Source organism: Geospiza fortis, unplaced genomic scaffold (assembly GCF_000277835.1).
Source record: "Geospiza fortis unplaced genomic scaffold, GeoFor_1.0 scaffold121, whole genome shotgun sequence".
In the NCBI taxonomy this organism is placed as follows: domain Eukaryota; kingdom Metazoa; phylum Chordata; class Aves; order Passeriformes; family Thraupidae; genus Geospiza; species Geospiza fortis.
Window position 1 is genome coordinate 5,147,616 of NW_005054346.1, and position 16,160 is coordinate 5,163,775.

Below are 16,160 nucleotides of genomic sequence, written 5' to 3' on the forward strand. Positions count from 1 at the left end.
CCCCGCCTCCGACCCGGAAATGCTGAGGCGCGAGGCCGCCTCCCGCCGCGCGCGGGGCGGAGCCTCGGCCCCCGCCCCGCCGGACTGAGGGCGGTGGCTCAGGGCCGAGGGCTTCGGGGAGCTGCTGTCCCTGAGTGCCGAGCCCATCAGGCTGGGAAAGATCTGTGGGGCCATCGAGCCCTACCCGTGACCAAACACCACCATGTCAACTAGATCGGGGCACTGAGTGCCACATCCAGTCTTTCCTTACCAGGGACGGTGACTCCACCACTTCCTTTGGCAGCCCATCCCAGTGTCTAAGCACCCTTTCCGTGAAAAAGTTCTTCCTGATCTCCAACCTAAATCTCCCCTGGTGCAGTTTGACACTGTGTCCTGTTACACTGTCGCTGGTCGCCTGGGAGAAGCAGCCGACCCTCAGCTGATTGTAGCCTCCTTCCAGGGAGTTGTAAAGAGTAATGTCACCTCCGAGCCTCTTTTTGTCCAGACTAAACCCCAGCTCCCTCAGCCGCTCCTCACGGGATTGGTAGTCCAGATTCATTGCCCTTCCTTGGACCAGCTCCAGTGCCTCAATATCCTTCCTAAACTGAGAGGCCCAAAGCATAAACCCTCAGAATAGCCAACAATGAGCTGTTGGGTAGAAGTATCCATGTATCTTCATCACGAGTTCTGGCCTGAAAGGCGTTTTTCCCTTTCTGTTTCTGTCTTTCCTCACTGAACTGAAAGCAATGAGCCAGGGGAGTAACCTAAATTCACAGCTGGTGTTTAGGACTTTATTTCTTAGGGTTCACATGAGATTGGTGAGCTGGAAGAGGCTTCAAGGTCTTCCATAGTCTCAGCTGCTTCATGAGGTGTCTGGTGTACCCTGACCTTTGGACCTGGAGCAGTCAAAGGCAGCCTGGCTCACGTATCACATCCATACTGAGGCTACACCAGATGCCTGGCATGGGTAAATGTGGCAGGACACTCCAGTCAGGTCATGCTGGTGATGCTTTGGGATTCCCCTCAGCTCAGCTGTTTGTGCGCTGGGGGTACTGTTCAAGAGCCATTGGCACATTCTTCATATAAACTGACAGTTTACTCCCCTTCTGGCTGTCTGGTAGAATGGGAGTAAAAGGTGTCTGTCTTTTAACTTTATAGAGGATTTTATTTGTGGTCAACAGCTTGGACAACATTGACCTGCATGGCTTCTAACAGGTGTGCATCCAACTTACTTGTAAAAGCTTTTAATAAAGCTTATTATGCCAAATCCTGTTGTCATATTTCATCTGAAACCCAAAATGAAGCTTTTTTTAAAAAATAAAAAAAACTTGTCTGCTGTGGATGTGCAAGCTCCCCTCCCCCCCACCCCAAACAACACTAGAAATCCTTTATATATTCTAAACATATCTACCTTTTCCACATGAAAAATTCTCAGATGTTTGCCATTGTCAGAAGTTTGCCTTCTCTGTACTTTTCCTAATTTCTCAACACTATTTATTAAGTGTAGAGCCCAAAACAGCATTTCTCACGTGTCTCTAACCAGCCCCATCACCTCAAGAGTATCTCCAGTCTTGCCCCTCTCTGAACGTGTTTGTTTTTTTTTTAATAAACAACATCTGAATTTAATTTTGATACTAGATCTCTATTCTAGACAGTTACTACTCAAATGTATCCATAGATTTGGTATTCCGCTATTAACATTGTTCCTCTTGCTAAATTTCAATAATTTTGATCATGGCCACTCAGTTTAGCAAAAACACTTGATTTTTTTCTCTTTTCATATTATCTCTGCCATTTTGTTACCCAGGCTGTTCATGACAATATTGAATAGATCTTGCATGGACAGGACAGGACATTGAGAAGTGGCATGTAAAATTTTGTCCTAATTTAAAAACCCTCTCCCCACTGAAAAGAGCCATTTCTCTATTATTTTATTTGCAAGTAGTTTTGATGTACATTTTTGTTAATAAACAATTCCTAGCCAGAATGAGTTTTCTCAGAGAAGCAGGTTTTTGCCTTGCTTCCTATGAAAGTTAAAATTCTGTTTTCACATATCGCTGTGTGTCTCTGTTTTCTGCCCTAATAATGATCATGAAATCTGGCATCTGGATGGAGCAGGATACCTCAGCTGAAGAAAAGACTGCAGCTGGGGTCAGCTGTCAAACCCAATCAAGAATTCACACTAAAACAAGTCTCAAGTGCTCCCTCAGCAGCTAAGCCCATCAGCTGGCATTCTGAACCCATGCTGTTGGCATGGGTTTGTGTGACCTCAACCACTGGAGACAAAGCTGTAGGAGATCAGGCCATAAGCAGATAAGATCTCATCCAATATAAGTAAAGGTTGCTCTGCTAGGGATGGGGCAGCTCTGCTCCTCCTAATCTGCTTGTGGACCCTCCCTTGTTCTAGTGCTGTCAGAGTCATCTGTTGAATAGAAGCAGCTAAGCTTTCATTTTTTCAATATTAGCTTTCAGGCAAAATCATCCTGGATCCCACAGCCACACCAACAAACTAGATAACCTCATCAGTTGGACCCCATCTCCATCCATGCATCCTTGCTTCTCCCAAAGGGTCTTGTTGTTGTGAAGGCTAAAGCTCGCTCTGTGAGGGCAGTCATGCAGACAGGTATCAACTCTCAGGAGGAGCTCTCTCCTGTAGCTGCCTCCTCTGTGACTGGAAGGATGAGGTGGAACTGTGTGGGCTTTTGTGTCCTTCACCTTTCCTTCAGAGCTCTGTTTTTGTTCATGACATGCTCCAAGTCTCCATTAGTACTACTGGGGATTCTTACATGATTGAGCCATGAAGGGTGTTACTCAGAGGGTTGGTCAAGTCTTGACACTCTGTCCTCAACATCCCAGGGTGTTAAGTTTCAAGTGTGTTTGATGGTGACAGACTTTTTAGTAGGACTGTAGTGATAGGATAAAGGGGTTTAAACTGAGAGAAGGGAGATTTAGACTAGATATGTGGAAGAATTTTTTTTAGTGTGAGATTGGTGAAGCACTGGAAAAGATCACCCAGAGAGATGGTAGAAGTCCCATCCCTGGCTGGAGGGGCTCTGAGCAACCTGATTAGGTTGAATTATTGCAAGGGTTTTGGACTCAATGGTCTTTAAAGGTTCTTTCCAACCCAAACTATTTTATCATTGTATGAGTACATGATTCTATGGTTCTGTTTACCTCACTGATGGGATTTGGTCTTGTGGTTCCCAAATTATGTGATCTGCTAGACTTCTAGACAAGCCAAATTGGCCTGACCTCATTGGTTGAATGAGATCTGGTAAGAAAAAGGAATTCTGTTTTGTAGAACTGAGATTTGCTGGTGGGGGGAAAGTACACACAGTGCAGAATGCCCAATGAGATGGAAGGTGCCTTTGACATCACAGCTGAGCTGTCTGAGAGCCAACAGGTGGATTCCATTCAGAGGGAAGGCAGCCCTACCTGTTTGTGCTTTGGCAGCCTGATGAGCCAGGCAGTAACCAGCTTGCAGGTGACGTGCATGGCAGGGCAGTGCCCCACTGACTTCAGTGGCTGCTCAGCTTGGCCAACACCTGCACTGTGGACAGATAACCAGGCCTCTGCTGGTTAGCCAGGCAGCCAAGCTGCTCTGTGGAGCACCTCAGGGTCAATGATGATCACTGACGATCATTGCATCAGTGTTTGGGATAGTTTTTGAATCAGTGTTTGGGATAGTTATTTAATCAGTGTTTGGTAGAGGCTTGCCAGAATGTAAGAATTTGTGGCTTATCCTATCCCATGGTAAGTACAAGCTAATTTGCTGCTGGGGAAGATACTGTTCCTAACTTACTGAATATTATCCACTGTTCTACAAATCTGAGATGCCTCCAACTAGAGATTAATGCAAAATTGATTTTCTCCAAGTTATGTGTACCATATATCATGTTAAGTACTAATAAGAGGCATGCAAATAGCTACTGAAATAATTTTCACTTTTTTCATTTTCATTTTTTTACTTCTCACTTGCTAAATTTACCTTTTCCAGAGAAATTAATAGCTTCTTTTGTTAAGCATTAATACTTTGATAGAAGGCTACCATGTAGTCAGACTAGCTTATTAAAAAAAAAAAAAAAGCCATTTGATATAAAAGAAGCATTTGTAATTCTGTATTGAAGAATTGCAGAGGAGTGTTTTTCTTTACTTTCTTTTTTTTCTTTTTGTTAATGTTATCATGGCTGCTCATCTGTTAATTATTTTACATCACATGATGAAATATTTCACTGTGATGACTATGTCAGGATTATATTCTGGCAAATATGGGAAAGTTTCTGGATGCACTTTGGAAAACTATAACTTGCTGTTTATTCTGTGTCACTCAGTTTTTTTCCTGAATTTTTCACTTAGCAAACTCACTTGGGGTTTATAGAAAAGCCTTAGGCTTTGCAGGATCCTTACCACTAAAAATATTATTTAGGGAAGAGGCTTGGAGTCATCCAAAGCTCGACATCATCTCCAGAGCAAAGCATTAGACTGGATTTTTTCAATGGAAATTAAAACACAAAAGCAGAACTCTGTCATAACATTTGAATTCAACCCTTTAATTATATTTTGTAGAGTAGTATCATTTAACTGTTAGAAGTATATCTCTACCCACACTTCAGTCTAGCTTAAAATTTTTAAATCGTTCAGTTGTACGGTTAAATTTTCTATAAGATGCTGAGTAGGAAATGTTATTTTCTGGTGCCTGTCATTTAATTTGTCTGCATGTACTTCTTCTGAACATTAAGTGTATGGTTAAATTTTTCTTATTTGTGAATTTCAAGATTAGATTTGTATTATAATTAAGAAAAAAGGCAATATACAGTATATTTTATTTATTATAAATGTTGAGGATGGGACTCCACTTCATATGGAAATAAATATAGAGAGCAAGAAGATGAATATAGCTAAAACTCAATGAAGATCTGCCTTTGTAAAGATAATTTTAAAATACATGTTAAGCCTGTAATGGTGAACTGGAGACAACTTCTGAGTCAAGTATGTAGAAATCCATGTCTATGAGTGATGTGTGGCTTGGGTTTTGCAGGTCGTAGATCAGGCAGCTTTGGCTGAGATTTCAGCTAACAGCTGGATATTTGTGCATAGTTCACATTGGTACTTTTGATCTGGTGGAAAAAGAGGTTTGGAAATTAGTTTTTTTTAAAAAAACATTCCTTTACAATAGTGTAGTATTTAACTAACAGCTTAAATTAAATGCCCTTGACTAAACATTGAAAATAAAATACCACATTTGTCCAGTCACTGTAATTATTGAATGCTTTATTACAGTTCAATTACATTGATAAGTAATTTTTGGAAGTGAAAAATTCAGTTCTAATAGCATTTTTTTGTTTTCAAAATATAATCTTGAGACTAAAGACAGTAAAGTATAGTTCTAGTGTTCCCAACTGTATTCATATTTTAGGTTCTTGCTCCCTTGGAAATATTTGCATGACCTCTACTTTATCCCTGTTTATTTATTAATGGTCTTTGCCACTGTTATCATTTCACCCTGTTTTTCCTTGCAAATAACCTTGTTTTTTGCTGCCTTGATGTAATAATAAACAGTTTGATAAGACACCATGTGATAAATTTTAATACACTTTTCCCATAAAAACAGAGAAAACAATAGGATCCTTGAAATAACCTTGAAATGCTTAAAAAACTAACTGAAAAGATATGTTGATTTTTAAAAAAATTATTCTCAGGAGCGTTTGAAAATATGTGCTTGTTTAACAAGATTCACAAAAGCATGGAGGAGTAGTGCTAAACAATGTCAGAGATCCATTCAGAAGCCTGCCTAAACTGCCATCAAGGTAAAATTTCAGTATTTTTGTACTTAAGAGACAGTTTTTTTTCTCAATTTTTTGAGATGTCTTTTAAAAGTTGTTTTGGCAATGCTTTCAGAAAGAGAAAGTGGAAGCTAAAGTTCCCACACAGGCTCATAGAAGTGAAAATAATAATGAAAACTTCCTGTTTACAGCAGGAAGTGAGAAAACTTTAGGGAAACTGGTTTGCTTGAAAAGGAATAGGAGCAGGCAAGCTTGGTGACACTTTTCTAGTCAAATATATTTAATGGTTAAAAATAAAATTTTAAATTTCTTTTCTTCTTCTCTTCTACCAGTAACGACTTTTTTTCTTTTCCATACACCCCTATTGATGTTTTTTGATGGATGTAGAAAATATGGAACTGTCTAAGACTCTGGAAGTCAGCAGCATTGCTGCAGGATCTGAGCTGAGGATATATTAGAGATAGTGTTGCAGAAATAATCTTTTTCCAACAAGATATTAGCAGATAACCTACGCTACATTTTTTTTTCTAAAAGGTATAATAGCAATTTCTGGTAATTCTAACAAAACTGTTTGTATATAAATCAAAGATAAAATTATGTTAAAGGCTTTAAGTTTCCATTGAAATTGCTTAAAATTTCACAAAACAAGATAGCATGAAACTAGTTATTTCTCTTTTAAGTACTTCTTCATTATGCATTCCACTGAATAAGCTTTGTCATGAATATTTTTCATCAGAGGATGTTTTACTTTAAAAATACATGTGTAGGCTCCCTTAATATTCAACCATTGTTGATGTAGAGGGCAGCATTGCTTCTGCATGTATTTTCCTTAATTTGCTTGACTTATTTTTAAAACTCCAGCCATCTTAAGGTTGTTTCAACCCAATTTTCCCTCACTTGGCTTCAGGCTGTGAAGGTCACACCAAAGCTGTTATTGCCCACATGAGCTGTGCCATTGTAGCATTCCGTTGTGGGCTAGGGAGTCTTTAATTCCATAGATCAGAAGGTGGGCAAATCTTTACTTTTTTCTCTTAATTTTTCTCTTAATACCTCCATTCATACAGTGTTTGCAAAAGGTAAACAGTACCTCCTAGAATGGGAAAAAAACACCAAGAGAATGAATTGCAATGGAACACACCCCACCATCCCCCAGCCATCAGCTTCCATTCATTTTAGATGTCAAATGCGTGTAGGCGTTCATTCCTACATGTTTATTGGGAACACGTTGTTGCTATGGTCATGAGATGTAAAGGAGTATGAAATTTTGGATGTCAAGTATTCTTCTTATGTTTCATGGCAAAAACTGCAGCAGAAAAACAATTTTCCTGGCTTCAAGGCACAGTTTATTTTCATCTTATTTCTCTTTGGCAGACAGTCTCTTTTATAGTTCTATACTTTACCATGTTAAAAATGGGATTTTTCAATTCTTGTTCACAGTTCACAATGGAAAGAATGGTTGTACCATGTCTTTGCTTAAGGAAGCTCTTGTCTGCTAAAACTTAAACTCAGATGATATCAATAACCACTGCAATTCCATCTTTTTTAACAGTGAAGCTTGTTTAGTTATCACAACTTTCATGTCATCATAATTACTTAGCATAGAAAATGGTTGCAATTTGTGGCAGTGCCAAGCCCTCATCACCATAAATGTTGTCCTGTCATATGTTGACAGTCCTCCAATGCCTACCTCTATTTACCTTTTTTTTTTCCTTGCTACGTGTCTTGATCCTGTTTTCTTAATTTTCCTCAGAATGACTTTCATTTCGGTTCTGTAATCAAAAATTACATGAAAATGGACAAAATGGCTTTCTGGGTAACAATTTCAGTCATGGTATTTTCTTCCCATGTTTTCAAAAGGTAAAATGACCAGTCTTTTACAGAACTTCTTGGTGCTGTAGGAAATAAATGCACAGTATATAGTACTTTAGGAAGTATGAGCACAGAGTAGTCTACAGATTATGAAAAGTAATCTAGTGTTTCAGAAATAAACCTCAAACTTCCTCCTTTTAGGAAATCAGCCATTTAACAACTGGCTAAGGCCATAAAACAGTGGACTCAGCACGCTGACTTATGTTCTGTAGGGATTGGGAGCCTACTCCTAGTACTCCTTGTAGTAGTTTTCTTTCATAGAGACAGTAGGGGTATACAGGCAAGAGACTAAAACAATTTTTCCATAATCAGCAGTTATATGGAAAGTTTCCATAGTTTTTCTTGCCATGCACATGAACCCAGCCACATGAAGGGAAAAGTAGAGCTGTTCCTGACAAAAAAGAGTGACCATGACCATACTTGATAAATTCTTTCGGCAGTAGCAGTCAGGCCATAGCCATCCTCTCATCCTCTCTCATGTGTAACACAGAGTTAATTGGTTTTTATCTACTCAGTAAATGGGGTGCTGCCATGTTGCATCAGACTTACCATGCTGAAGGGATGCAATAAAATTCTGCCATGTCTTGGGAATGCAACTTGTCTTGGCACAGAAAGGAATGAAAAAAACAACTTCCCCAGAAAGGTATGGCAGCACTATTCTAATTCATGTGACTTAGGCTTAGTAGAAATCAAGATATTTGTATCCTGATGACTCAAATCAATGTATTAAAGCTGTTGCCTCAATTGAGAGCAATGGAAATGTATAATTCCTCTAGTATAATGCCTGGTGAAGCAGAGAAAATGCATAGAAAGGCTTAGGACAATGATAATATTTATGGCAAATGTAAATGGAGAAAGTGATGCAGTGCTCAGTTTAAGTATAATGTAATGTATAAAATAAAAACAACTGCTTTGGAAAAATATGTTGATTACACTAGACACTGAAAGGAAGAAGAAAAAGGAAATATAACTACAGATTAATTATACAAATGAGCCAGTTTCCAAAACAAAGGGGCCATACAGAGATTCACAGTCTTATTACCATTTCCTAGTAAGTTATTGCCTAATTTGTCTGAATTAAGCCTACTTCTTGTTCCCCTTTTATTGGGAAAAAAGTGTAATTGAGATCTTTTTGAAAATTAACTGGATGGCTTACTGAATATTCAATTCATTCTGTGTCTCCTTCTTTCACATTTTGTCTTAATAAGTTGATTTTTCTGTCAGTACTTTTCATTTAAATTATGAAAAAATAATGAAGATTTTATCTGCATGTACTTTCTTAGATGAAAATTTTGCTGTAATAACAATGGGAAAGATTAATTTTATGTAAGTCAGTTTGGAACATATTTTTGTGTCATTGTTTGGAATAGTTCAGTAGTTCAGCTTTACAAGCTCTAAGTTTGTGAATGTCTTAAACCGGCAAACATTTTATCCTACACCTCAGATATAGATCAAATAGGTTTAAATAGCAGACTTGCAGTAAGCAGATATTTGACCATATGTTCTGGAGTAATTTCTATACATTTTTGCATTAAAAAGTTGGGCTCTGCCTTTTCTGGAAAAGAGGATCACATGCCTAGCTGATGCTTAGTAATGTGTGTGATCTAGCTGAATTTTAGAGAAAAGTAGACTTGAAGTGACAAACTGACCAGTAAGAGCCTTATTTTAAAGTAATTACCCACAACTTCTCTACCCAACCTGTTTTGTGTAGATATATATATAAATGCAGCTGTTTGCAATTAAGGATCCATGACATAAATTTTTCGTGTTCATTATCTTTGTTTATGGGAAAATCTTTTCTTCTGTCAGAAAAAAAAATATATATTCCTTATCCCACTCTTTTGAAAATTCCCAGATTTTTGTGTTTCTATTAATTCTGAATCTAATTTTCAAACTATTTAATAACAGGTACTTTCAGTACTTTATGCAATATGTAATATTTGTACAATACTTTTTACAAACTGCTGCCTCTTTGTGGAGGAAATAGTAAGTACTGCAATAAAGATAAACTTGGCATCACAGAGAGTATATTGAGGAGACCAAGGTGCACATTGTGAATTAAATGCCTTAAAAAGTAACTGAGGACCATCAGCCCAAGGACTTCAGATTTCAGTTGCAGGTGATGAGCATGGCTCAGAGTGTATTTAGCATGTCGTGAACTTAGACTACTGACTAAGCATCTAAATCTGTCAAAGTAAATCAGGTAAGCCCCTGGCAAATTTCCCCAGATGCTGAAGCAAAACCAGATTTTAGACTTGAGTAGAGCTGTTTAAATTCTTCACCAAACAATAATGGTCCTTACATTTGACTTTGACTAGAGATCCAGTGCTGAAAGGAAGGAGGTACAAGGGCAAACATAATCCCTCATCAAAGAAGGCTAACTTGCCGAGGCACTGGATTAAAGGGGATGTGAGCTCTCCAGAGCTCTTCTCCAGCAGTGGAACAAGGTCAGTGAGAGCTTCTCAGTCTTTTTTTCCTCAAGATAGAACTGTGAAAGGGGAATGGAAGCCTGGTACAATACTTTTTGATATGAATGAGAAATGAAAAATAAGGAAGTAAGGAGACCGTAAGAATCACTTAAGCTCATAAGAAATTTCAAATCTGAGAAAGAGCCTGTTTCTAGAGAGTTGCTAGTCACCACAGGAAAGAGGAGCTGCTGGAACCAGAGTGCAAAGGTCTGCTTTAGAGAATCTGCTTCTTAAGTAGCAGGCTTTGACAAGATTTGAATATGGAAAAGATACTTCACTGAATAATTTAGCTCCTTTAACCACATGGATTGTGGCAGCATGCAAACGTTTCCTAGAGCCACAGTTACTCCAGGAAGGTTAAGAATAGGCTGTGGAGTAGTTTGCATATAGCAGCCTCCATTGAGAAACAGAGGATAAAAAACTATTTAAAATTTACTAATAGCTCCTTTTTTTTAAAATGGACTGAACATACCCTCAAGACTTCACTGATCCTGAAGGTTTATATGTGTTCTGTAATGACAGAACCATAAATTCTAAATGTTGGAACAGTCAAGTGTTCAGGGCAGCATAACACCTCCCTGAAGACACATTTTGGCTCATGTACTTTTCCTGGTGTGTTAAGTGATCCTGGAGCTGGGAAGGAGGAATTCATGAGAGTTTAAATGGCAATAAACCTATCTGTGAACATCAGGGAAAAAAACGGGCCTGTCTTTGCATATACTGAAGAGTGATGTCTGTCTCCCAACTAACAGCTTCCTCTATGTATTGTTTTTTCAATTTGCAGTATCTTCTTTTCCAGTTAAATCATTTAAAAAATGTGTATTGAAGCACACATATATTCCCATAGTTATACTGCCAGGGATTTGTATTAGAAGAGACAAGAAATAGTTAGTTTAGTTTTATATAACTGACTCAGGGATAAACATTGCAACTTCAACACAATTCAGGAAGCCTGAGTGTTTCAGAGGATCATATATTTGAATAATAGCTACATAAAATCTTTTAAGACTTTGTAAATAGCAGCTATAGTAACCCCATCATTTAGTCTTCTGTGGAGATTATTCCTGCTTTACTGTAATTATTTTGTTGCCAGTGAAAGTGATCTGAATAACATGATTGGCTTTTAAAGCCTAACTTCACTGCAGTTGTTTCCTACCAGCTACCATTTCAGTCTTTGGATGCTCTTGCTAATGGCAAAAAAGAAATTCTGAGACAACAATTAACAACATCCCCAACACCACTACAATTAAATAACTATGGTGATTTGGTACTTCAGAACACAGATCTGCTTTTCCAGACCATGATTTACAGTTAATATTGACAATGCCTTGGATATGAAATCTTAAAACTGAAACGGTTGATGTTTCATTTAACACAATATTGAGTTTTCATTGTTTCCATGGACCAACACTGACTGCTGACCACTGATTTTAAGGAGCTGTATGTTTGTGTCCTCCTTCCCAAGTCCATAGAAATTATCAAGGTTATTTTGGTGCAGTTCCCTTTATAAATACAAGGGCTGTTATGCATCTCAGAATGATGATGTTTAATCTTTGGTGCAGGTTAATTTAATTTAGTCATAGATGTTGACAGTTATTCTGAAGCACACTGATTTGGCATTGTAATTCTTCTAGATATTTGGAAGTTTGCTTTGACTTATTTAGAAGAAACCTTGAGGAAGGTCAGCAGTCATGGTTGAACCATCAGTTTCTTGAGTGACTGTCAAAATGAACAATTTAGGTTAGCGTAGGTTATTTAAGTCAGCATTTCTTTTGCAATATTCTATGCTCATTGAGAGGGCTACATTATAAAATCTACTTTTATTGTACAGAAAGTGTCAAAATCATTGTTACCATGCCCCCAGTCACATCTTCTGGTTAAATAATGTCAAAACAGTAAAGAAGCTTATAACTGCCAACTTCTCTTCAAAACTTCACTTGAAAGTGGACTTACATTTATAGGATGGAGAGTTTAAATTCACTTAGGCCATATCATGGAAAGTTGTTTTAAGACCTGGGACATTAGCTTGTGATTTGAATTTACTGCTCTAACAGATATGTTGTTTCCTTGGTAAAAATTATGGTTAGCACTTTCTTGCACACTTTCTGAAATATTGTCAAGATTATGGAAAACTCAGGTATCATCATAACAGGGGCCATGCAAGCATGTTAGCATCTTTAACCTCTTGCATCAATACTATGCCAATGAATCTCAAATCCCTTACATAAGGGTGGATTTCAGGCCAGTTTCTGTTAAGCAGGGATTTCTTTGAAGAATCACCAAGTTCCAGATGTTCTTATGATGGCTGTAATGTTTTTGTGACATGTACCTCATAATCATCAGTTAGGGATAGGACAAAAATAAAGCTGTTTCACACTGAAATATGTATCTCAACCTAATGGTTCGCATGGTATTTTTACCCACTGTTAGAAACTTCATGTGTATTTACTCAGCCAAACAGGACTTTTTCCTAAAGAAGAAGGTGTTTTGTTCAACTATTAACCCTTAATCACAGGCTTTTTCTGGGTCTAAGGATGAGAAGCAAGATTTACCTGCTCAAAGGGGCCTGTATTCGAGACATCTATTGCATACCATTATGTTTTTCTGCAGCTTCTGAGAGTCTGGTTTTGATATAGTTCTTTTTTGTTTTCCTTGATAATTTCATATATTAGGTAAGACTTAATAATGTCTTCTCTACAGGCTACGGTCAAATTTCTCACATGCAGACTAGGGATCTATTTTAAACCTTCAAAAATGTTTGAGTACTCCCTGTGACTGTTCTCCAAGATGTATTTTCCCATACACCTCCAGTAAGTCTTCATCTTCAAAGCAGCTGTTCTCTGTGTTGGTAATCCAAGACACAAATTCTTTTTCCAGATAGATTCAATCTATATATGCTGAGTGTCCAGTACAATTTCTTATCTGTAAACTTGCCAGCAGTATTGCCTTTTTAAAGTAACAACCATATAATATTGAAAATCTTTAGGTTCTTATGTTTAATTTTATCTTCTTGAGTCAGAGAGCAGTAGCATTCCTCAAAAATATTGCTGTTAAATTTTCAGTAACCATGTCCAATCCCTGCCACACTAGGGACTATTTCTGGGGAGGCTCTTCTCTTTCCTTTTCAGTCTGTCTAAATTATCAGAACGTAATGGTGTCCACAAGTGCTGGACGATGAAGAACATATTCTACACTCTTAGCAAACTCAATTTTGATACAGTCATAGTACTTGCTGTTCTTTACTGTACTTTGTTTATAATTTCAGGATCATTGTAGCTATTTATCTAGTGCCAAGCCCAGTTGGGAACAATTAATTGCCAGCTCAGTAGCCATGGTGCTTAATTAAAATAAGATTTCCCTCTATACTTTTTAAAAAATATATTTATGTCCAGTGACAGTCTGACACAGTTTCTTTACTCTCCAAACTTTCGAGGCGTATCCATATAAAATCATCTTCCCATGGGCTCCAGTATCCCACAAACCCTCATATTTCCCTCTTATATTTCCAACTAAATTAGTAATCCTAATTTATTCACAGTATTTTATGTGTCAGTGTTTTCTGCTTTGTGTCTGTTCACATGTTATTCTTCTTCATGGCATTTGGAATTATACTACTCTGTAATTCAGTATCTCAGGCGCTGGTCCCAAATCCACCTTTCACAGAATTAACACTCACATTTTTCAGTTATCCAGGATACCCTGGTCCAATCCAACCTTTATTATGATAAACCAAATTGATTTAAACTGACTTATCTGTCCTTTTACAAGGAGCTGTAATTCTGTACTGGTTTATTTTATTTGATCTGGTTTTGATTGCTGACGGGCTTTCTTGGAACAGTACATAAATTTTAGTTTTTCAATTTACTGTTTCTGAATTCTGCCTTCTCTTTTTTACTCATATTGTAGTCAATTCCATTTTCTAGCTCTTCTTTAAGTAATTTAACGTTTGATCATGTGAAAGTAGATTTTTGCTGTAATTCTGTGCCATTTCTTTTCAGACTTCTCTAAATATTCATTCTTTAGCTAATATAAGAGTTCTCCTATCCCTATGCAAATATCTTTCAAGTATTCCTTAGATTGTACTTGCAAGTAACTAAGTCTTCTGTAGTAACTTCTCCTGGAGAAATTTACATCAAGTAAATGAGACTCTTAATAGTTCAGCTTCTCCTGTCAGGCCTGTTAAATGCTACAAGTGTCAACTTAAAAAATAGAGGTATATTAACTTGAGGTGTGTAAAAACCCTCATACCATTGCTTGCATGGTACCTGTCTTGCCTGTCACATTTATCTCTTTCTTTCAGTTCAAATCCTGGATAAAATACAATATTTGTAAATATAATTTGGTTTCCCCTTAGAACAGACAAGAATAGTCTGGACTACTTCAGTTGCAAGAGACCTACAATGATCATCTAGTCCAAATGCCTAAACAATTCAGGGCTGACCAAAACTTAAAGCATGCTGTTAGGGGCACAGTCCAAATGCCTCTTACACACTGACAGGCTTGGGGCGTCGATCACCTCTCTAGGAAGCTTCTTCTGGGACTTGACCACCCTCTCAGTAAAGAAATGTTTCTTGATGTTCAGTCCAAACCTCTCCCAGCACAGCTTTGAGCCATTCCTACATGTCCTATCACTGGATAACAAAACTGGAGGAGATCAGCACCTCCTTCTCCACTTCCCAACCTCAAGAAGCTGGAGAGAGTAATGAGGTCACCCCTCAGCCTGCTTCTCTCCAAACTAGACAATCTCAAAGTCCTCAGTTGCTCCGCACAGGAAGTGTCTTCCAGCCCTCTTGCCAGCTTTGCTGCTGCCCTCTGGATGCATCCAAAGACCTTCCACATTCTTCTTAAACTGTGAGGCTCAGAACTGCACACAGCACTCAAGTTGAAGCCACATCAACACTGAATACAGCAGGATAATTGCTGCTTTGGAGTGGCTGGTGATGCTGTGTTTGATGCATCCCAGAATGGCTTGGCTGACAGGGCACACACACTGCTGGATCCTGGGGAGCATCTTGCCAGCTTGCACCCCGAGACCCCTTTATGCAGGGTGCTTCCAGCCACTCCTCTTCCAATTTATACTTGTGTTACTCTGTTTTGGGCACAGAATCCAGCATTGCAACTTGTTAAATTTTATCCCATTAATCACTGTCTAATGCTCTAATCTATCTGGATCCATCTGCAAGGCCTCTTGCTTCTCAACAGTCAGCAGCATTTCCCAGATTGATATCATCATCAAAGTTGCTAATGCTGCATTCAGCTCCATGCTGCTGGTAAGTGTATTGAACAGACCTGTCCCTAAAATTGAGCCCTGAGGAACACCACGGGTGAGCAGTCACTAGCCAGATGTAGCCCCATTCATACAACACTGTGAGCTCTGCCTTTCAGCTAGTTCTTCACCCTGTGAACCTCTCATCCTGCAGTTGGACAACTTGTCCAGAGGGATGTTGTGAAGACCTGTAGCTATTCCACTAGCCTCTTACAACATGGAACCTTTAAAATATAATTGCATAGAACTGACTGAGGGAGCTGGGAGTGTTTAGCCTGGAGAAAAAGAGACTCAGAGGTGACCTTGCCGCTCTCTACAACTCCCTGAAAGGTGTTTGTAGTCAGGTGGGGGTTGGTCTCTTTCTCCAGGCAGCAACTGACAGAACCAGAGGACACAGTCTTAAGCTGGGCCAAGGGAAATTTAGGTTGAATGTTAGGAAAAAGTTTTTTTATGGAAAGAGTAATAATGTGGCCTGCTCGGGGAGGTGGTGGAGTCACCATCCCTGGATGTGTTTAAAAAAATGTTGGATGTGGCACTGGGTGCCATGGTTTGGTTGAGGTGTTAGGGCAGGTTTGGACTCAGTCATCTTGAAGGTCTCTTCCAACCTAGTCATTCTGTGATTCTTTGATGCCTGTTTTTCAAAAATGTTTGTTCTAAATTGGTCAGGTCTTTGCACTGAGCCTACTGACTGGGGACTTGCCCCCTAAAAGGGACTTCACCCCTAAGGGCCAAATTAAGGACCAGTAGTTTGCTGCAACTGTAGTTCAGACATTGAAAATATAAATTTATTAGACA